This window comes from Eleutherodactylus coqui, chromosome 8, assembly GCF_035609145.1.
Source record: "Eleutherodactylus coqui strain aEleCoq1 chromosome 8, aEleCoq1.hap1, whole genome shotgun sequence".
Classification (NCBI taxonomy): Eukaryota; Metazoa; Chordata; class Amphibia; order Anura; family Eleutherodactylidae; genus Eleutherodactylus; species Eleutherodactylus coqui.
In genome coordinates this window covers 158923188-158941055 of record NC_089844.1, presented here as the reverse complement: position 1 = coordinate 158941055, position 17868 = coordinate 158923188, and the positions used below count along the sequence as shown (strand labels likewise).

The 17868-nt window shown below is 52.9% G+C and overlaps 1 pseudogene; it reads left to right on the top strand.

Annotated features, from left to right (window-relative positions):
* Positions 1-8734: 8734 nt before the first annotated feature.
* Positions 8735-16764, top strand: LOC136577404 (mitochondrial dynamics protein MID49-like; annotated as a pseudogene).
* The last annotated feature ends 1104 nt before the right edge of the window (positions 16765-17868 follow it).

Below are 17868 nucleotides of genomic sequence, written 5' to 3'. Positions count from 1 at the left end.
AAGGGCCGGTCCCGCCAAAAACAAAGAGGGATGCGGACGGAAGCGGGAGACCGTCGCCAGTAGAAGGGCCGGTCCCGCCAAAAACAAAGAGGGATGCGGACGGAAGCGGGAGACCGTCACCAGTAGAAGGGCCGGTCCCGCCAAAAACAAAGATGGATGCGGACGGAAGCGGGGGACCGTCGCCAGTAGAAGGGCCGGTCCCGCCAAAAACAAAGAGGGATGCGGACGGAAGCGGGAGACCGTCACCAGTAGAAGGGCCGGTCCCGCCAAAAACAAAGAGGGATACGGACGGATGCGGGAGACCGTCGCCAGTAGAAGGGCCGGTCCCGCCAAAAACAAAGAGGGATGCGGTCGGAAGTGGGAGACCGTCACCAGTAGAAGGGCCGGTCCCGCCAAAAACAAAGAGGGATGCGGACGGAAGCGGGGGACCATCAACAGCAGAAGGGCCGGTCCCGCCAAAAACAAAGAGGGATGCGTATGGAAGCGGGGGACCGTCGCCAGCAGAAGGGCCGATCCCGCCAAAAACAAAGAGGGATGCGGACGGAAGCGGGAGACCTTCGCCAGTAGAAGGGCCGGTCCCGCCAAAAGCAAAGAGGGAGGCTGACGGATGCGGGAGACCGTCGCCAGTAGAAGGGCCGGTCCTGCCAAAAACAAAGAGGGATGCGGACGGAAGTGGGGGACCCTCGCCAGTAGAAGGGCCGGTCCCGCCAAAAACAAAGAGGGATGCGGACGGAAGTGGGGGACCCTCGCCAGTAGAAGGGCCGGTCCTGCCAAAAACAAAGAGGGATGCGGACGGAAGCGGGAGACCGTCACCAGTAGAAGGGCCGGTCCCGCCAAAAACAAAGAGGGATGCGGACGGAAGCGGGAGACCGTCGCCAGTAAAAGGACCGGTCCCGCCAAAAACAAAGAGGGATGCGTACGGAAGCGGGAGACCGTCGCCAGTAGGAGGGCCGGTCCCGCCAAAGACAAAGAGGGATGCGGACGGAAGCGGGGGACCGTCGCCAGTAGGAGGGCCGGTCCCGCCAAAAACAAAGAGATACGCGGACGGAAGCGGGGGACCGTCGCCAGTAGAAGGGCCGGTCCTGCCAAAAACAAAGAGGGATGCGGACGGAAGTGGGAGACCGTCGCCAGTAGAAGGGCCGGTCCCGCCAAAAACAAAGAGGGATGCGGACGGAAGCGGGGGACCGTCGCCAGCAGAAGGGCCGGTTCCGCCAAAACCAAAGAGGGATGTGGACGGAAGCTTGGGACCCTCGCCAGTAGAACGGCCGGTCCCGCCTAAAACAAAGAGGGATGCGGACGGAAGCGGGGGACCCTCGCCAGTAGAAGGGCCGGTCCCGCCAAAAACAAAGAGGGATGCGGACGGAAGTGGGAGACCGTAGCCAGTAGTAGGGCCGGTCCTGCCAAAAACAAAGAGGGATGTGGACGGAAGCGGGGGACCGTCGCCAGTAGAAGGGCCGGTCCCGCCAAAAACAAAGAGGGATGCGGACGGAAGCGGGAGACCGTCGCCAGTAGAAGGGCCGGTCCCGCCAAAAACAAAGAGGGATGCGGACGGAAGCGGGAGACCGTCGCCAGTAGGAGGGCCGTTCCCGCCAAAGACAAAGAGGGATGCGGACGGAAGCGGGGGACCGTCGCCAGTAGAAGGGCCGGTCCCGACAAAAACAAAGAGATATGTGGACGGAAGCGGGGGACCGTCGCCAGTAGATGGGCCGGTCCCGCCAAAAACAAAGGGGGATGCGGACGGAAGCGGGGGACCGTCGCCAGTAGAAGGGCCGGTCCCGCCAAAAACAAAGAGGGATGCAGACGGAAGCGGGAGACCGTCGCCAGTAGAAGGGCCAGTCCCGCCAAAAACAAACAGGGATGCGGACGGAAGGGGGGACCGCCGCCAGCAGAAGGGCAGGTCCCGCGAAAAGCAAAGAGGGATGCTGACGGATGCGGGAGACCGTCGCCGGTAGAAGGGCCGGTCCCCCCAAAAACAAAGAGGGATGCGGACGGAAGCGGGGGACCGTCGCCAGTAGAAGGGCCGGTCCCGCCAAAAACAAAGAGGGATGCGGACGGAAGCGGGAGACCGTCGCCAGTAGAAGGGCCGGTCCCGCCAAAAGCAAAGAGGGATGCGGACGGAAGCGGGAGACCGTCGCCAGTAGAAGGGCCTGTCCCGCCAAAAACAAAGAGGGATGCGGACGGAAGCGGGAGACCGTCGCCAGTAGAAGGGCTGGTCCCGCCAAAAACAAAGATGGATGCGGACGGAAGTGGGAGACCGTCACCAGTAGAAGGGCTGGTCCCGCCAAAAACAAAGAGGGATGCGGACGGAAGCGGGAGACCGTCGCCAGTAAAAGGACCGGTCCCGCCAAAAACAAAGAGGGATGCGTACGGAAGCGGGAGACCGTCGCCAGTAGGAGGGCCGGTCCCGCCAAAGACAAAGAGGGATGCGGACGGAAGCGGGGGACCGTCGCCAGTAGGAGGGCCGGTCCCGCCAAAAACAAAGAGATACGCGGACGGAAGCGGGGGACCGTCGCCAGTAGAAGGGCCGGTCCTGCCAAAAACAAAGAGGGATGCGGACGGAAGTGGGAGACCGTCGCCAGTAGAAGGGCCGGTCCCGCCAAAAACAAAGAGGGATGCGGACGGAAGCGGGGGACCGTCGCCAGCAGAAGGGCCGGTTCCGCCAAAACCAAAGAGGGATGTGGACGGAAGCTTGGGACCCTCGCCAGTAGAACGGCCGGTCCCGCCTAAAACAAAGAGGGATGCGGACGGAAGCGGGGGACCCTCGCCAGTAGAAGGGCCGGTCCCGCCAAAAACAAAGAGGGATGCGGACGGAAGTGGGAGACCGTAGCCAGTAGTAGGGCCGGTCCTGCCAAAAACAAAGAGGGATGTGGACGGAAGCGGGGGACCGTCGCCAGTAGAAGGGCCGGTCCCGCCAAAAACAAAGAGGGATGCGGACGGAAGCGGGAGACCGTCGCCAGTAGAAGGGCCGGTCCCGCCAAAAACAAAGAGGGATGCGGACGGAAGCGGGAGACCGTCGCCAGTAGGAGGGCCGTTCCCGCCAAAGACAAAGAGGGATGCGGACGGAAGCGGGGGACCGTCGCCAGTAGAAGGGCCGGTCCCGACAAAAACAAAGAGATATGTGGACGGAAGCGGGGGACCGTCGCCAGTAGATGGGCCGGTCCCGCCAAAAACAAAGGGGGATGCGGACGGAAGCGGGGGACCGTCGCCAGTAGAAGGGCCGGTCCCGCCAAAAACAAAGAGGGATGCAGACGGAAGCGGGAGACCGTCGCCAGTAGAAGGGCCAGTCCCGCCAAAAACAAACAGGGATGCGGACGGAAGCGGGGGACCGCCGCCAGCAGAAGGGCAGGTCCCGCGAAAAGCAAAGAGGGATGCTGACGGATGCGGGAGACCGTCGCCAGTAGAAGGGCCGGTCCCCCCAAAAACAAAGAGGGATGCGGACGGAAGCGGGGGACCGTCGCCAGTAGAAGGGCCGGTCCCGCCAAAAACAAAGAGGGATGCGGACGGAAGCGGGAGACCGTCGCCAGTAGAAGGGCCGGTCCCGCCAAAAGCAAAGAGGGATGCGGACGGAAGCGGGAGACCGTCGCCAGTAGAAGGGCCTGTCCCGCCAAAAACAAAGAGGGATGCGGACGGAAGCGGGAGACCGTCGCCAGTAGAAGGGCTGGTCCCGCCAAAAACAAAGATGGATGCGGACGGAAGTGGGAGACCGTCACCAGTAGAAGGGCCGGTCCCGCCAAAAACAAAGAGGGATGCGGACGGAAGCGGGAGACCGTTGCCAGTAGAAGGGCCGGTCCCGCCAAAAACAAGGAGGGATGCGGACAGAAGCGGGAGACCGTCGCCAGTAGAAGGCCCGGTCCCGTCAAAAACAAAGAGGGATGCGGACGGAAGCGGGGGACCGTCAACAGCAGAAGGGCCGGTCCCGCCAAAAACAAAGAGGGATGCGGACGGAAGCGGGAGACCATCGCAAGTAGAAGGGCCGGTCCTGCCAAAAGCAAAGAGGGATGCTGACGGTTGCGGGGGACCGTCAACAGCAGAAGGGCCGGTCCCGCCAAAAACAAAGAGGGATGCGGACGGAAGCGGGAGACCTTCGCCAGTAGAAGGGCGGTCCCGCCAAAAGCAAAGAGGGAGGCTGACGGATGCGGGAGACCGTCGCCAGTAGAAGGGCCGGTCCCGCCAAAAACAAAGAGGGATGCGGACGGAAGTGGGGGACCCTCGCCAGTAGAAGGGCCGGTCCCGCCAAAAACAAAGAGGGATGCGGACGGAAGCAGGGGACCGTCGCCAGTAGAAGGGCCGGTCCCGCCAAAAGCAAAGAGGGATGCGGACAAAAGCGGGAGACCGTCGCCAGTAGAAGGGCCGGTCCCGCCAAAAACAAAGATGGATGCGGACGGAAGCGGGGGACCGTCGCCAGTAGAAGGGCCGGTCCCGCCAAAAACAAAGAGGGATGCGGACGGAAGCGGGAGACCGTCACCAGTAGAAGGGCCGGTCCCGCCAAAAACAAAGAGGGATGCGGACTGAAGCGGGAGACCGTCGCCAGTAGAAGGGCCGGTCCCGCCAAAAACAAAGAGGGATACGGACGGATGCGGGAGACCGTCGCCAGTAGAAGGGCCGGTCCCGCCAAAAACAAAGAGGGATGCGGTCGGAAGTGGGAGACCGTCACCAGTAGAAGGGCCGGTCCTGCCAAAAACAAAGAGGGATGCGGACGGAAGCGGGAGACCGTCACCAGTAGAAGGGCCGGTCCCGCCAAAAACAAAGAGGGATGCGGACGGAAGCGGGAGACCATCGCAAGTAGAAGGGCCGGTCCTGCCAAAAGCAAAGAGGGATGCTGACGGATGCGGGAGACCGTCGCCAGTAGAAGGGCCGGTCCCGCCAAAAACAAAGAGGGATGCGGACGGAAGCGGGGGACCCTCGCCAATAGAAGGGCCGGTCCCGCCAAAAACAAAGAGGGATGCGGACGGAAGCGGGGGACCGTCGCCAGTAGAAGGGCCGGTCCCGCCAAAAACAAAGAGGGATGCGGACGGAAGCGGGGGACCGTCAACAGCAGAAGGGCCGGTCCCGCCAAAAACAAAGAGGGATGCGTATGGAAGCGGGGGACCGTCGCCAGCAGAAGGGCCGATCCCGCCAAAAACAAAGAGGGATGCGGACGGAAGCGGGAGACCTTCGCCAGTAGAAGGGCCGGTCCCGCCAAAAGCAAAGAGGGAGGCTGACGGATGCGGGAGACCGTCGCCAGTAGAAGGGCCGGTCCCGCCAAAAACAAAGAGGGATGCGGACGGAAGTGGGGGACCCTCGCCAGTAGAAGGGCCGGTCCCGCCAAAAACAAAGAGGGATGCGGACGGAAGCAGGGGACCGTCGCCAGTAGAAGGGCCGGTCCCGCCAAAAGCAAAGAGGGATGCGGACAAAAGCGGGAGACCGTCGCCAGTAGAAGGGCCGGTCCCGCCAAAAACAAAGATGGATGCGGACGGAAGCGGGGGACCGTCGCCAGTAGAAGGGCCGGTCCCGCCAAAAACAAAGATGGATGCGGACGGAAGCGGGGGACCGTCGCCAGTAGAAGGGCCGGTCCCGCCAAAAACAAAGAGGGATGCGGACGGAAGCGGGAGACCGTCACCAGTAGAAGGGCCGGTCCCGCCAAAAACAAAGAGGGATGCGGACGGAAGCGGGGGACCGTCAACAGCAGAAGGGCCGGTCCCGCCAAAAACAAAGAGGGATGCGTATGGAAGCGGGGGACCGTCGCCAGCAGAAGGGCCGATCCCGCCAAAAACAAAGAGGGATGCGGACGGAAGCGGGAGACCTTCGCCAGTAGAAGGGCCGGTCCCGCCAAAAGCAAAGAGGGAGGCTGACGGATGCGGGAGACCGTCGCCAGTAGAAGGGCCGGTCCCGCCAAAAACAAAGAGGGATGCGGACGGAAGTGGGGGACCCTCGCCAGTAGAAGGGCCGGTCCCGCCAAAAACAAAGAGGGATGCGGACGGAAGCAGGGGACCGTCGCCAGTAGAAGGGCCGGTCCCGCCAAAAGCAAAGAGGGATGCGGACAAAAGCGGGAGACCGTCGCCAGTAGAAGGGCCGGTCCCGCCAAAAACAAAGATGGATGCGGACGGAAGCGGGGGACCGTCGCCAGTAGAAGGGCCGGTCCCGCCAAAAACAAAGATGGATGCGGACGGAAGCGGGGGACCGTCGCCAGTAGAAGGGCCGGTCCCGCCAAAAACAAAGAGGGATGCGGACGGAAGCGGGAGACCGTCACCAGTAGAAGGGCCGGTCCCGCCAAAAACAAAGAGGGATGCGGACTGAAGCGGGAGACCGTCGCCAGTAGAAGGGCCGGTCCCGCCAAAAACAAAGAGGGATACGGACGGATGCGGGAGACCGTCGCCAGTAGAAGGGCCGGTCCCGCCAAAAACAAAGAGGGATGCGGTCGGAAGTGGGAGACCGTCACCAGTAGAAGGGCCGGTCCCGCCAAAAACAAAGAGGGATGCGGACGGAAGCGGGAGACCGTCACCAGTAGAAGGGCCGGTCCCGCCAAAAACAAAGAGGGATGCGGACGGAAGCGGGAGACCGTTGCCAGTAGAAGGGCCGGTCCCGCCAAAAACAAAGAGGGATGCGGACAGAAGCGGGAGACCGTCGCCAGTAGAAGGCCCGGTCCCGTCAAAAACAAAGAGGGATGCGGACGGAAGCGGGGGACCGTCAACAGCAGAAGGGCCGGTCCCGCCAAAAACAAAGAGGGATGCGGACGGAAGCGGGAGACCATCGCAAGTAGAAGGGCCGGTCCTGCCAAAAGCAAAGAGGGATGCGGACGGAAGCGGGGGACCGTCGCCAGTAGAAGGGCCGGTCCCGCCAAAAACAAAGAGGGATGCGTATGGAAGCGGGGGACCGTCGCCAGCAGAAGGGCCGGTCCCGCCAAAAACCAAGAGGGATGCGGACGGAAGCGGGAGACCGTCGCCAGTAGAAGGGCCGGTCCCGCCAAAAACAAAGAGATATGCGGACGGAAGCGGGGGACCGTCGCCAGTAGAAGGGCCGGTCCCGCCAAAAACCAAGAGGGATGCGGACGGAAGCAGGGGACCGTCGCCAGTAGAAGGGCCGGTCCCGCCAAAAACAAAGAAGGATGCGGTCGGAAGCGGGAGACTGTCGCCAGTAGAAGGGCCGGTCCCACCAAAAACAAAGAGGGATGCGGACTGAAGCGGGAGACTGTCGCCAGTAGAAGGGTCGGTCCCGCTAAAAACAAAGATGGATGCGGACAGAAGCGGGAGACCAAAGAGGCGACCAAATAACCATGTATAAATACATTGAGGGACAATACAAGGATCACTCCCATCTATTTGTAAACTGGGAAAAAACGAAGTAATAGAATGAGAGAAGACACTTAAAGGAGAGAATTGTACTATCCATGGGTTCCACATTTTCTGATATTCTGAAATTGCATTATTTCAAAGGGCTAGTATTTTCTCGTATAAACTATGTTCTGAAATCAAGCTAATTAGTAGAGATGAGCCAGCATGCTCGTTTAAGGCTGATGCTCGAGAGAGCATCGGTCTTTTTGAGTAACTGCTTACTCGTCTGAGCACCATGCGGGGGTGGGGGGCGACGGGGAGGCGGGGGGAGAGAGAGAGATCTCTCACTCTCCCCCCTGCTCCCCCCACCGCTTCCCCACAAGGTGCTCGGACAAGTAAGCAGTTACTCAAAAAGACCGATGCTCTCTCGAGCATCAGCCTTAAACGAGCATGCTCGCTTATCTCTACTAATTAGATCTTTGACAAACAGTTGGGCCTCAGATTTCCAATTTTTGGAAAAAAGCAATTTGGCACATAATAGGACATGGCCTATCAATTTTTTGTATGCTGGGTGAATTCTATTGAAACCAATAATCAGTAGAGTGAGTTTTGGGAAAACAGGTACGGTTAGATTTGTAACTTTTTTGATACGTGCTTATTAGAGATGAGCGAGCCTACTCGTTTTGAGTAATTACTCGATCGAGCACCGCGATTTTTGAGTACTTCAGTACTCGGGTGCAAAAATTCGGGGGGCGCCGGTGGGCGGGGGGAGGCGTGACGGAGCGGGGGTAGCAGCGGGGAACATGGGGGAGCCCTCTCTCTCTCTCCTTCCCCCCCCCCCACTCCCTGCTGCAACCCCCCACTCACCCACGGGGCCCCCCCGAATCTTTTCGCCCGAGTACGAAGTACTCGAAAATCGCGGTACTCGGGCGAAAAAGGGGCGTGGCCGAGTAGGCTCGCTCATCTCTAGTGCTTATACTTCCTGCCAATAAGGCATGATTAGTGGATAGGACCAGAAGATGTGTGACAAGGTGCCGCTGTGGGTACTGTTGTACCTTGTCAACACCGGAAGCTAGGGGTGTGACAGCACTTAGCAGGAGGGAATGCCCCTGTCACACCCCTAGCTTCCGATTGCCTGCAGCTTTGTAGTCTGTCCCGTCCCTACAGCTCCGGACTCTATGGATGGCGGCTGACAGCGGGCACATAGCAGTGATGGGGGCAGCATTGTGCTGCAATCTCCGGTCCAACTGCGGTACTCCGTTGTAGGGAGTGAGCACCGGCGCCTCTCTACAGCACTTGACAGTGCCCACGCGTTGGGCGATGTTCAGCGCTCCTCTGTGTCCCCTATGCTCTGCAGAGGACACAAAAGGGGCAGCGGAGCAGTGAGTGACACCTGGCCGTGCAGGAGCCGAGGATGAAACATTCTTTTCGGTTCTTGGCATGCGGCCCCATACTTCTCTGTATGCGGCGGTGTGTCAACGAACATGGCTACGCGTGTCAGTGCTGACACGCGTGTGATAGGTTCGTGATCACTGTAATAGTGACACCCTCTACCACGACAAATTACTGTGATAGCCCCCCCCTTGGCACATAAACAGTCACATACATAAGCCCCTCATTCCAAACTTACCCCTCAGCAGGGAGACGGTCGGCAGGTGGAAGCTGCTGTTCTGTTTATTTTCAGGTCCGGACTGTCAGCGGGAGCCGTGGGGTGAGCGGACTGCGCGTTCTCGAGGACCCAACCAGCCGACAAGCTCTACTGCGCCTGCGGGACGAGAAGAAGCTGAGATTTGTCGTATCCAAAGACAACGGACAGGTAAATACTAAAAATTTCTAATTGGGGTGAAATATAAAAAAATATTCCACTATCTTTGGGGGTGGGGGGACTTATTTTTATGGCATGCACACTTTGACAAAAACGAAATAACTTTATTCTATGGGTCAGTACGATGACGACAATACCAGGCTTATATGGTTTGGTTTGTCTTTTTGAGGGGTGTCCTGTACTTCCTATTAGCTCCATTACGGAGCACATGTGACTTTGGGATTTACTTTATTTTCATTTTTCTCTTGGAGACAATTTGACAATTTGACCAAAAATATGTAATTCTGATGTTTATTTTTTTTTCTGACGACGTTCCATCATGTGAGATGAATAATACATTTCTTTGATTGGACACACACACACACACATATATATAATTTTTTTTTAATATTGTATAAAAAAATAAGAAAGGGTTTTATTTTAACTTTTAATACCTTTTAGTTTTGCAGATTAATACAACTTTTTTAATTTTTACATTATTTTTAGTCACCATAGGGGTTTTGAACTTGCGGTCTTTAGCTCGCTCATAGAGTATAATAAGATATCATTGTATTGCATTATACCATGTTTTGACAGGCAGTCTTTCCAGCCACACTACAGGCATGCCTTCGCAGCCATGCAACCAGATGGCACCTCATGATCTCATTGCAGGGTAGAAGTGGAGGGGCGTTTGGGACCCCGGAATAGTGATTGGGGCATTTAAATGCCATGGTCAGAAGTGATTGGGGCATTTAACCCCTTCCCGCTCCATGACGTACTGGTACGTCATGGAGCTGCGTGGCAACCTCTCTTCATACAGTGCGGGCGTCAGCTGTTTATAACAGCTGACACCAGCGGGCAATAGCCGTGCGGCCGATCGCGGCTATTAACCATTTCGGCATTTAAATCCCCCGAACGATGTTCGAGGGTCCCGCATTACGTCATACTGCAGGAGCGATCAAAGCATTGCATGTTAAAGTCCCCCAGGGGGACTTCAAAGTAATTTTTTTTTAAATTAATAAAGTTTTCTTAATTGTAAAAAAAAAAAAAATTGTCGAAGTTTAAATCACCCGCCTTTTGCCATATATATTATTAAAAAATTTAAATCATACAATAAAAATATGTATTTGATATCGCCGCGTCCGTAAAAGTCCGAACTATCAAAGAAGCGCATTATTTTTTCCGCACGGTGAACGTCGTCCGAAAAATAAAATAAAGAACGCCAGAAATGCACTTTTTTAGTTACCCTGTCTCCCAGAAAAAACGCGATAAAAAGCGATCAAAAAGTCGTATGTATTCCAAATTGGTACTATCAGAAACTACAGGACATCCCGCAAAAAATGAGCCCTCGCTCAACGACGTCGATGGAAAGTTATCGCGCGTACAAGATGACCGCAGAAAATAATTGAAAAAAATTAAATGTCTTTGAAAAAAAAAAAGAGGAGTAGTTTAGTAAAAAAAAACTATCCAAGTTTGGTATCGCAGTAATCGTACCGACCCATAGAATGAAGTTATCATGTCGCTTGTGCTGCCGTTTGTGCGCCGTAGAAACAAGACGCACTAAAAGATGGCGAAATGTCGTTTGTTTTTTTTTCATTTTACTCCACTTAGAATTTTTTTAAAGTTTTTCAGTACATTATATGGTACTTTAAATAGCACCATTGAAAAATACAACTCGTCCCGCAAAAAACAAGCCCTCCTACAGCGACGTCGATGGATAAATAAATAAAGGAGTTGCGATTTTTTTGAAGGGGGGAGGAAAAAACGAAAATGGAAAAAGAAAAAGGGACCGCGTCATTAAGGGGTTAAATGCCATGGTCAGGAGTGATAACGGCATTTAAAGGGTTAACAGCCACGCTCCGTGTTCACGCTGTCTCCGTCTGACGCATTGTATGGCGTGGGATCGCCTCTATACAAACCACAAACTGTATTTAGGGCTTTTGGGGGGCAGATTTACTCAGCGACGTCGTACGCCGGTCTAAGGAAACATCGTGGCGGCGGGAAGCGTCCTAAATGTACAGAGCGCTCGCTCCTCTTAATACAGTTGGGGTATTTTCCGTCTGTCTGTGCGCCAAAGATAAATTTACACCAGTTTCTGGTGTAAAAACAAATGTGATGGCCGTGAGCAGCCCCGCCCCCTCATGTGAAGCCACGCCTACTCTCTTAAAAAGTAGTGTGGCCGGTGTAAGAAAGTGTAAAAAGTCCCCCGCACGGCGCACAAGATGCTGCGCAACATCATGTCCAGCTGTTGTACGCCAAAACACTGAAGGCCTTCAGTAACTCTGCCTCACCACGCCCAGATGTGCCCATTTTACCAGCTACGCCATGTGTGGGCGTGGCCTCAGCCCTGAGGGAGGAGCTACATACCTGCACTTGTCATCTGCATGCTGTGCAGCTCAACTGACACAAGATGGCCGCCGGGTGAGATCTCTGGACATTCTGTTGCTACGGTGATCTGCCATGTGCCGTCTCCAGGGCTGCCAGTGTTGTTGTGCATCAAGTTAAAGGCATTAACCCCTTAGTGACACAACCTAGTTTAGGCTTAAGGAGGCGACGATTTTGGGGGGGATTTTCATCTCCGCTCTTTAAAAGCCATAACATTGAGTCATATTTGGAAGGTCTTCGTTTTAGAGCGCTGCATTCAAAATCCCATAACTTTATTTTTGACCAGTGGGGCTCGGTGACGAGGTGCAGTTTTCAATGGGACCACTTTGGGCTACATGTGTTTTTTTTATCACTTTTATTGTGTTTTCTTGGGGAGGCAAAATGACCCAAAAAGAATTTTAGTTTCGTTATTTTTTTGTGTGTTCATTTTTTTTACCCCGCTTGCCGTGCGAGATCAGAAGTCGGTTCCGTTTTTTGTACAGATCATTACGGATGCGACAATACCGAATGCGGGTCTTTTATTTATTTAACAAAAAGAGGAAAAGTGCGCAAAAGATGTTTTTTATTCCTATTTTTCTTACGGATTTTTATTTTTCTCCCATTTTTTCTGCCCCTGTACTTTACTGCCATCCAGTAGAATTCACAGATGATCGTCGGCTCTGACTGCATCTGTAACAAATCTTCAGAGTAACGCTTGTAGGGAGAACGCGTCCGTAATATGGCGTAACGCGGCTAGTTGTCCTGCGGACCCCGTAAAGGACATAATAAGGGGCAGTACGGGCCAATTCCTTTCTTTGGGGGCCGTACGCTGGGGATCTATAATTATAATTAGCAGACCCCCACTACCATCAGCAACCAGACCCCCGGCTCTAACCTCGGACTCACAGTTTACTGGGAAGGGATTCCAGATCTCCAGTATTCCTGATTGTCAGCTACTTCATGCTAAAAAACACCAGCCACATCCAGAGAGAACGTCAAAGAGGGGTGATATAGGGGTATTATTACTACTGGGGTCACTATGGGGGCCACTATTACTACTGGCGTCACGAAGGAGGTATTACTACTGGGGTCACTATAGGGGTATTATTACTACTGGGGCCACTATAGGGGTATTATTACTACTGGGGTCACTATGGGGGCCACTATTACTACTGGCGTCACGAAGGAGGTATTATTACTACTGGGGTCACTAGGGGGGCCACTATTACTACTGGGGTCACTATGGGGGTATTATTACTACTAGGGCCACTATGGGGACATTAAAACTACAGGGTCCACTATGGTGGCCATTATTACTACTGGGGCCACTATAGGGGTATTATTAGTACTAGGGCCACTAGGGGGGTATTACTACTACTGAGGCCACTATAGGGGCATTATTACTACTGGGGCCACTATGGGGGTATTATTACTACTGGGGCCATAATGAGGGCAGTATTACTACTGGGGCCACTATAGGGGTATTATTACTACTGGGGGCACTATGGGGGTATTATTACTACTGGGGCCACTATAGGGGCATTATTACTACTGGGGCCACTATGGGGGCCATTATTACTACTGAGGTCACTATGGAGTATTATTACTACTAGGGCTACTATGAGGGCATTATTACTACTGGGGCCACTAGGGGGTACTATTACTACTGGGGACACTAGGGGGTGTTATTTTTACTGGGACACTATGTGTTTTTCTCTGGGACCCATTGCCTCCGGACTGACATCTGCTGCATCTCAATGCGGTGCAATTGGCTGCATGTGGTGAACAAAAAAAAGGTGTTCGCAGTGCAATTGGCCGTGTGTGGCGAACAAAGAAAAAGGTGCCCATGGTGCAATTGGCCGTGTGTGGCAAACGAAAAAGAGTGGTGACCATGGCGCGATTGGCCGTAAGATGCCCAAGGTGCGATTGACTGTGTGTGGCAAACAAAAAAAAGGTGCCCGCAGTGCGATTGGCCGTGTGTGGCGAACAAAGAAAAAGGTGCCCATGGTGCAATTGGCCGTGTGTGGCAAACGAAAAAGAGTGGTGACCATGGCGCGATTGGCCGTAAGATGCCCAAGGTGCGATTGACTGTGTGTGGCAAACAAAAAAAAGGTGCCCGCAGTGCGATTGGCCGTGTGTGGCGAACAAAGAAAAAGGTGCCCATGGTGCAATTGGCCGTGTGTGGCAAACGAAAAAGAGTGGTCACCATGGCGCGATTGGCCGTAAGGTGCCCAAGGTGCGATTGACTGTGTGTGGCAAACTAAAAAAAAGGTGCCCGCAGTGCGATTGGCCGTGTGTGGCGAACAAAGAAAAAGGTGCCCATGGTGCAATTGGCCGTGTGTGGCAAACGAAAAAGAGTGGTGACCATGGCGCGATTGGCCGTAAGGTGCCCAAGGTGCAATTGACTGTGTGTGGGGAAACGAAAAAAAGGTGCCCACCTTGCGATTGGCCAAGTGTGGCAAAAAGAAGTGCCCGTGGTGCGATTGGCCATGTGTAGTGAACAAAGAAAAATGTACCTGCGGTGCGATTGGCCATGCATTGCGAACAAAAAAAGTAAGTTCCCGCGGTGCGATTAGCCGTTTGTGGCAAAAAGCTGCCCCCCTTTTAGCCGCTTTATGTGTGACTGGAGTATAAGACATGATATAACTCAGGAATTATATGTAAGTGGTAAATTATACTCAAAGGGGTTTTAGCACTTCAGAGCTGTATTCCCTGTCTACAGAATAGGGGATACATGTCTGACTGCTGGGACCCTCAGCGACTCTGAGCCTGGTGCACCCAGATGCCTCACATGAATGGAGTGGCGATGGACAGGCATGACTACTGTCTCATTCACTTCTATGGGACAGAAGGAGATTGCCAAGGACATCCATCTCCCTTCTTCCCATAGTAGCAGGGAACGGGGGAGCGGTTCAACATACGCACTGCTGCTCTATTCATATGGGGCATTCGGATGAGCTAGTCTCAGGATCGCTGGGAGTTCCAGCAGTTGGACCCCCAGTGATCAAACATATATTGCCTTTCGTGTAAAAAAGTGAAGAATGTCATTAATGGGAAAGACCACATTAAAGGAGATTTCAAATTTGGCACTGTGTAAATGAAAAATACATATGCATTTGGGTCATGGTCCCTTTAAATGAGTCATTGCTGTAAAGCTGATTCTGCACATGATTATGGCTAATTCTACTCCTATTGTCTGCAGCTGATTCACCGAGCAGCATCGCCCCCTGAGGAGAAAGTGGAAGAGAAAACCATAGAAGAAAGCTGGAAGTAAGCCGTTCCGATGAAGGCCTCCCCCAAACGTCTGTGAAAAGCAACCTGCCCCGACTTGAGCGGTGCATTAGCAGCACCTGAGCCCGACCCGCCTGTCACAGGTCAGCAGAGGAACCGAAAGTGTCCTCACCAGTGGCTATAATATCATATATAATATGCTATATCACATCTCTACTCCAGTCATACCCAAAGCTGCTAACAGAAATCTCCTGGTTTATTTCTACTTCAGACTACAACACCAGGGAAATGTTATTCAGCCCCGTATTTCAAGTGCTGGTCTTAATATTTCCAGCGGGGCATGACGCACCTAATACATGAGTAGGAGCACAACTCTTCATATATTAGGCACATCTCAGCTCCTCCATGCCCCTAATCAGAAATGTATGCAGGATCCGATCTGGGGTTCATTTCTGGTATAGTTTACACCGGCGTATATTATACATAAATGTCTCTGTGCTAGCCACGCCCCCTTTCTGACAAGCCACGCTCTTTAAAAAATAATTGGTAGTCGGTGACATAGAAAGTGAAAAAGTTGCACGTTTTTGCTCCGATCCCCACGTGCAAAAATGTGCTGCTTTTTTGTGTGAGAAACTGTCGTCTAATCTTCTATGAATGTTCCTTAGGGAGCGTGAACGCTACATATTCCTAAATGCTACGCCCCTGAGAATCTGGGGGAGGCACAGCAGTTTGAAAAGAGTCAGATTTTTGGACGGATCGTGGACACCTTGGGAGAGTCAAAAAAAATGTATTTTTCTTTTTGTTCCTCCTGCCGTGTCCAAGCTCTTTTCAAACTGCTGTGCACACGCTCTCCCGTGGAAGCCTATGGGACTGTGTTCGCACAGCGCTCTGAAAATGGTCCTATTTTTTTAACTGCGTGCGGACTTTACTAGGAGCAGGTGAGTGGAGCAGTGCAGGAGTAGGTGAGTAAAGGTAATACATCCCCCCTGACTCCCGCCGCCTCCCCACACACTATAACTTAGTGTTCAGTGCCGTTCGGAGTTGACCATTTGGAGATGGAGCGAAGGAGAGCCTGATTCTTTTCTTTCCATCCTTCCAGATGTCGCAGCTTCGAGCAGTGATCCTCCACAACCCCCTGCTGCTGAGAAGACCCCTATGTGCCTCACCGTACGGGAGACCCTCCTGCATTACTACATCCACAAAGCAGTTGTGCCCGAAGACAAGACACAAGTGGCCAGACAGCTGCTGATGGACTTTGTTAGCGAACTACAGGACTTTCTGAAGGCAGAGCACCCCGAAATGCCTTTGTTTGCCATGCAGTTGGGGGGTTCCCTGGGTAATGGCCTCCCCGTTACCAGTTTGGACCAGGCTTACGTATTACTGCCTCTAATACTTGAACCGGATCTGTGGACCATCTCAATGGCGCTCTATCCTCAATGGCGCTCTATCCTCAATGGCGCTCTATCCTCAATGGCGCTCTATTTTGGATAATTAAAAGGGTTATTCTGGAGTATACAGTCTGGGGGCTTAGTCCATGGGACAGGTATATGCTGGGGGGCTACCTTTCTACCAGGATAATCGTGGAGTCCTTGCACAAGACCATCACATCGTCCATTAACTGCCCATTGATCGGGACGGTCCTTGAGTGCAATGTTTGGCCGGTTGTTGCCACTCATGACCTTAGGCTGATCCAAAGACATTATCCTGCTGGCATACCCCCACTCTACCGCCCCGTCCGAAAACCCCTGGCAAAGGACCTTTTACCTCGAGGAGATTCTCCGGCTCCAGGGCCTAGACAGCAACGATTCAACAGAAGCGCCTACACATACTAAAGAATATCGGCCATCAGCGCTCAGGACTTGGCCAACTGTCTTCAACCCATCTAAGACGTGTTGTTCTCCTTGTCAGTAATGACTCATCTGATTGGTCAGAGTCTAGTATAGCCGACCGCTTACTACAGGTCATAGAGGCGCTCATCGGGTATCTGGGCAGGAGGACCCTCCCTTGCTATTTTAACGAAGAAGTCAATTTATTCTCTCCCCTGATGAAGGAGGAGATCGGCTTTGGACTGTATCAGGTTTTTCTTCTGATCCCAGCTCCTTGCTGAGAAAATGAGGTTGTTTAACCCCTTAATGACATGGCCTATTTTGGCGTTGAGGACCAAGCGATTTTTTTTTTTTGGTATTTTTCCATCTCCATTTTTCAAAAGCCATACCTTTTTTATTTTTCCGTCGACGCGGCCGTATAAGGGCTTGTTTTTTGCATAGCGAGCTGTAGTTTTTATCGGTGCCACTTTTGGGTACATAGACTATATCGTAAAACTTTTATTATTTTTTTATGATAACGGAGAGAAAACGCATCAATTCTGACATAGATTTCTTTTTTCTTTTTTTTACAGCGTTAATCATGCAGCATAAATGACACACTAAATTTTTTCTGCGGGTCGGTACGGTAACAACGATACCAAAATTGTTATTTTTTTTTAGGTTTTTACACTTTTTTGCAATAAAACCCCCTTTTTTTGGGAAATCTTTTTTTTTTTCTCTATAGCTGCATTCAAAGTCCTGTAACTCTTTTATTTTTCTATGTACGGAGCTCTATGAGGGCTTATTTTTTGTGAGACGAGCTGTAGTTTTTATTGGTACCATTTTGGGGAATGTGCGGCTTTTTTGATCACTTTTATTGCATTTTTTGGGAGGCAAAATGCTAATGCTCAGTTTTTTAGCGTTTTTTTTAACGCTTTTTGTCGTACAAAATAAAAAGCATGTTCAACTTTTTGTACACGTCGTTACGGACACGTCAATACCCAATATGTGGGGTTTTAATTTCTTTTCCCATTTTTTTTATGCTAATAAAAGGGGTTTTTTTTACATTTTTTTTTACATTTTTCTTTTTTTTACACTTTTCTTTTCTTTTTTTTACACTATTCGAGTCCCTCTGAGGGACTTGCAGCACTGTACCGATGATCGCTGTTATAAGGCATGGCAGAGCTACTCCTCTGCCATGCCTTATCATTTGTACAGCGATTATAGGCATAGGCAATACAGGACGCCGGTGTCTGGCGTCCTGTTGCCATGGTGACAGGCCAGGCTCTCGCGATGACATCGCGAGAGCCGGCCGGAGACACAGAGGGATCGCGATCCCTCTGTGAACTCTTTCCCTGCCGCGATCTACTTAGATCGCGGCAGGGAAGGGGTTAACAGCGGGGGGGGCATCTCC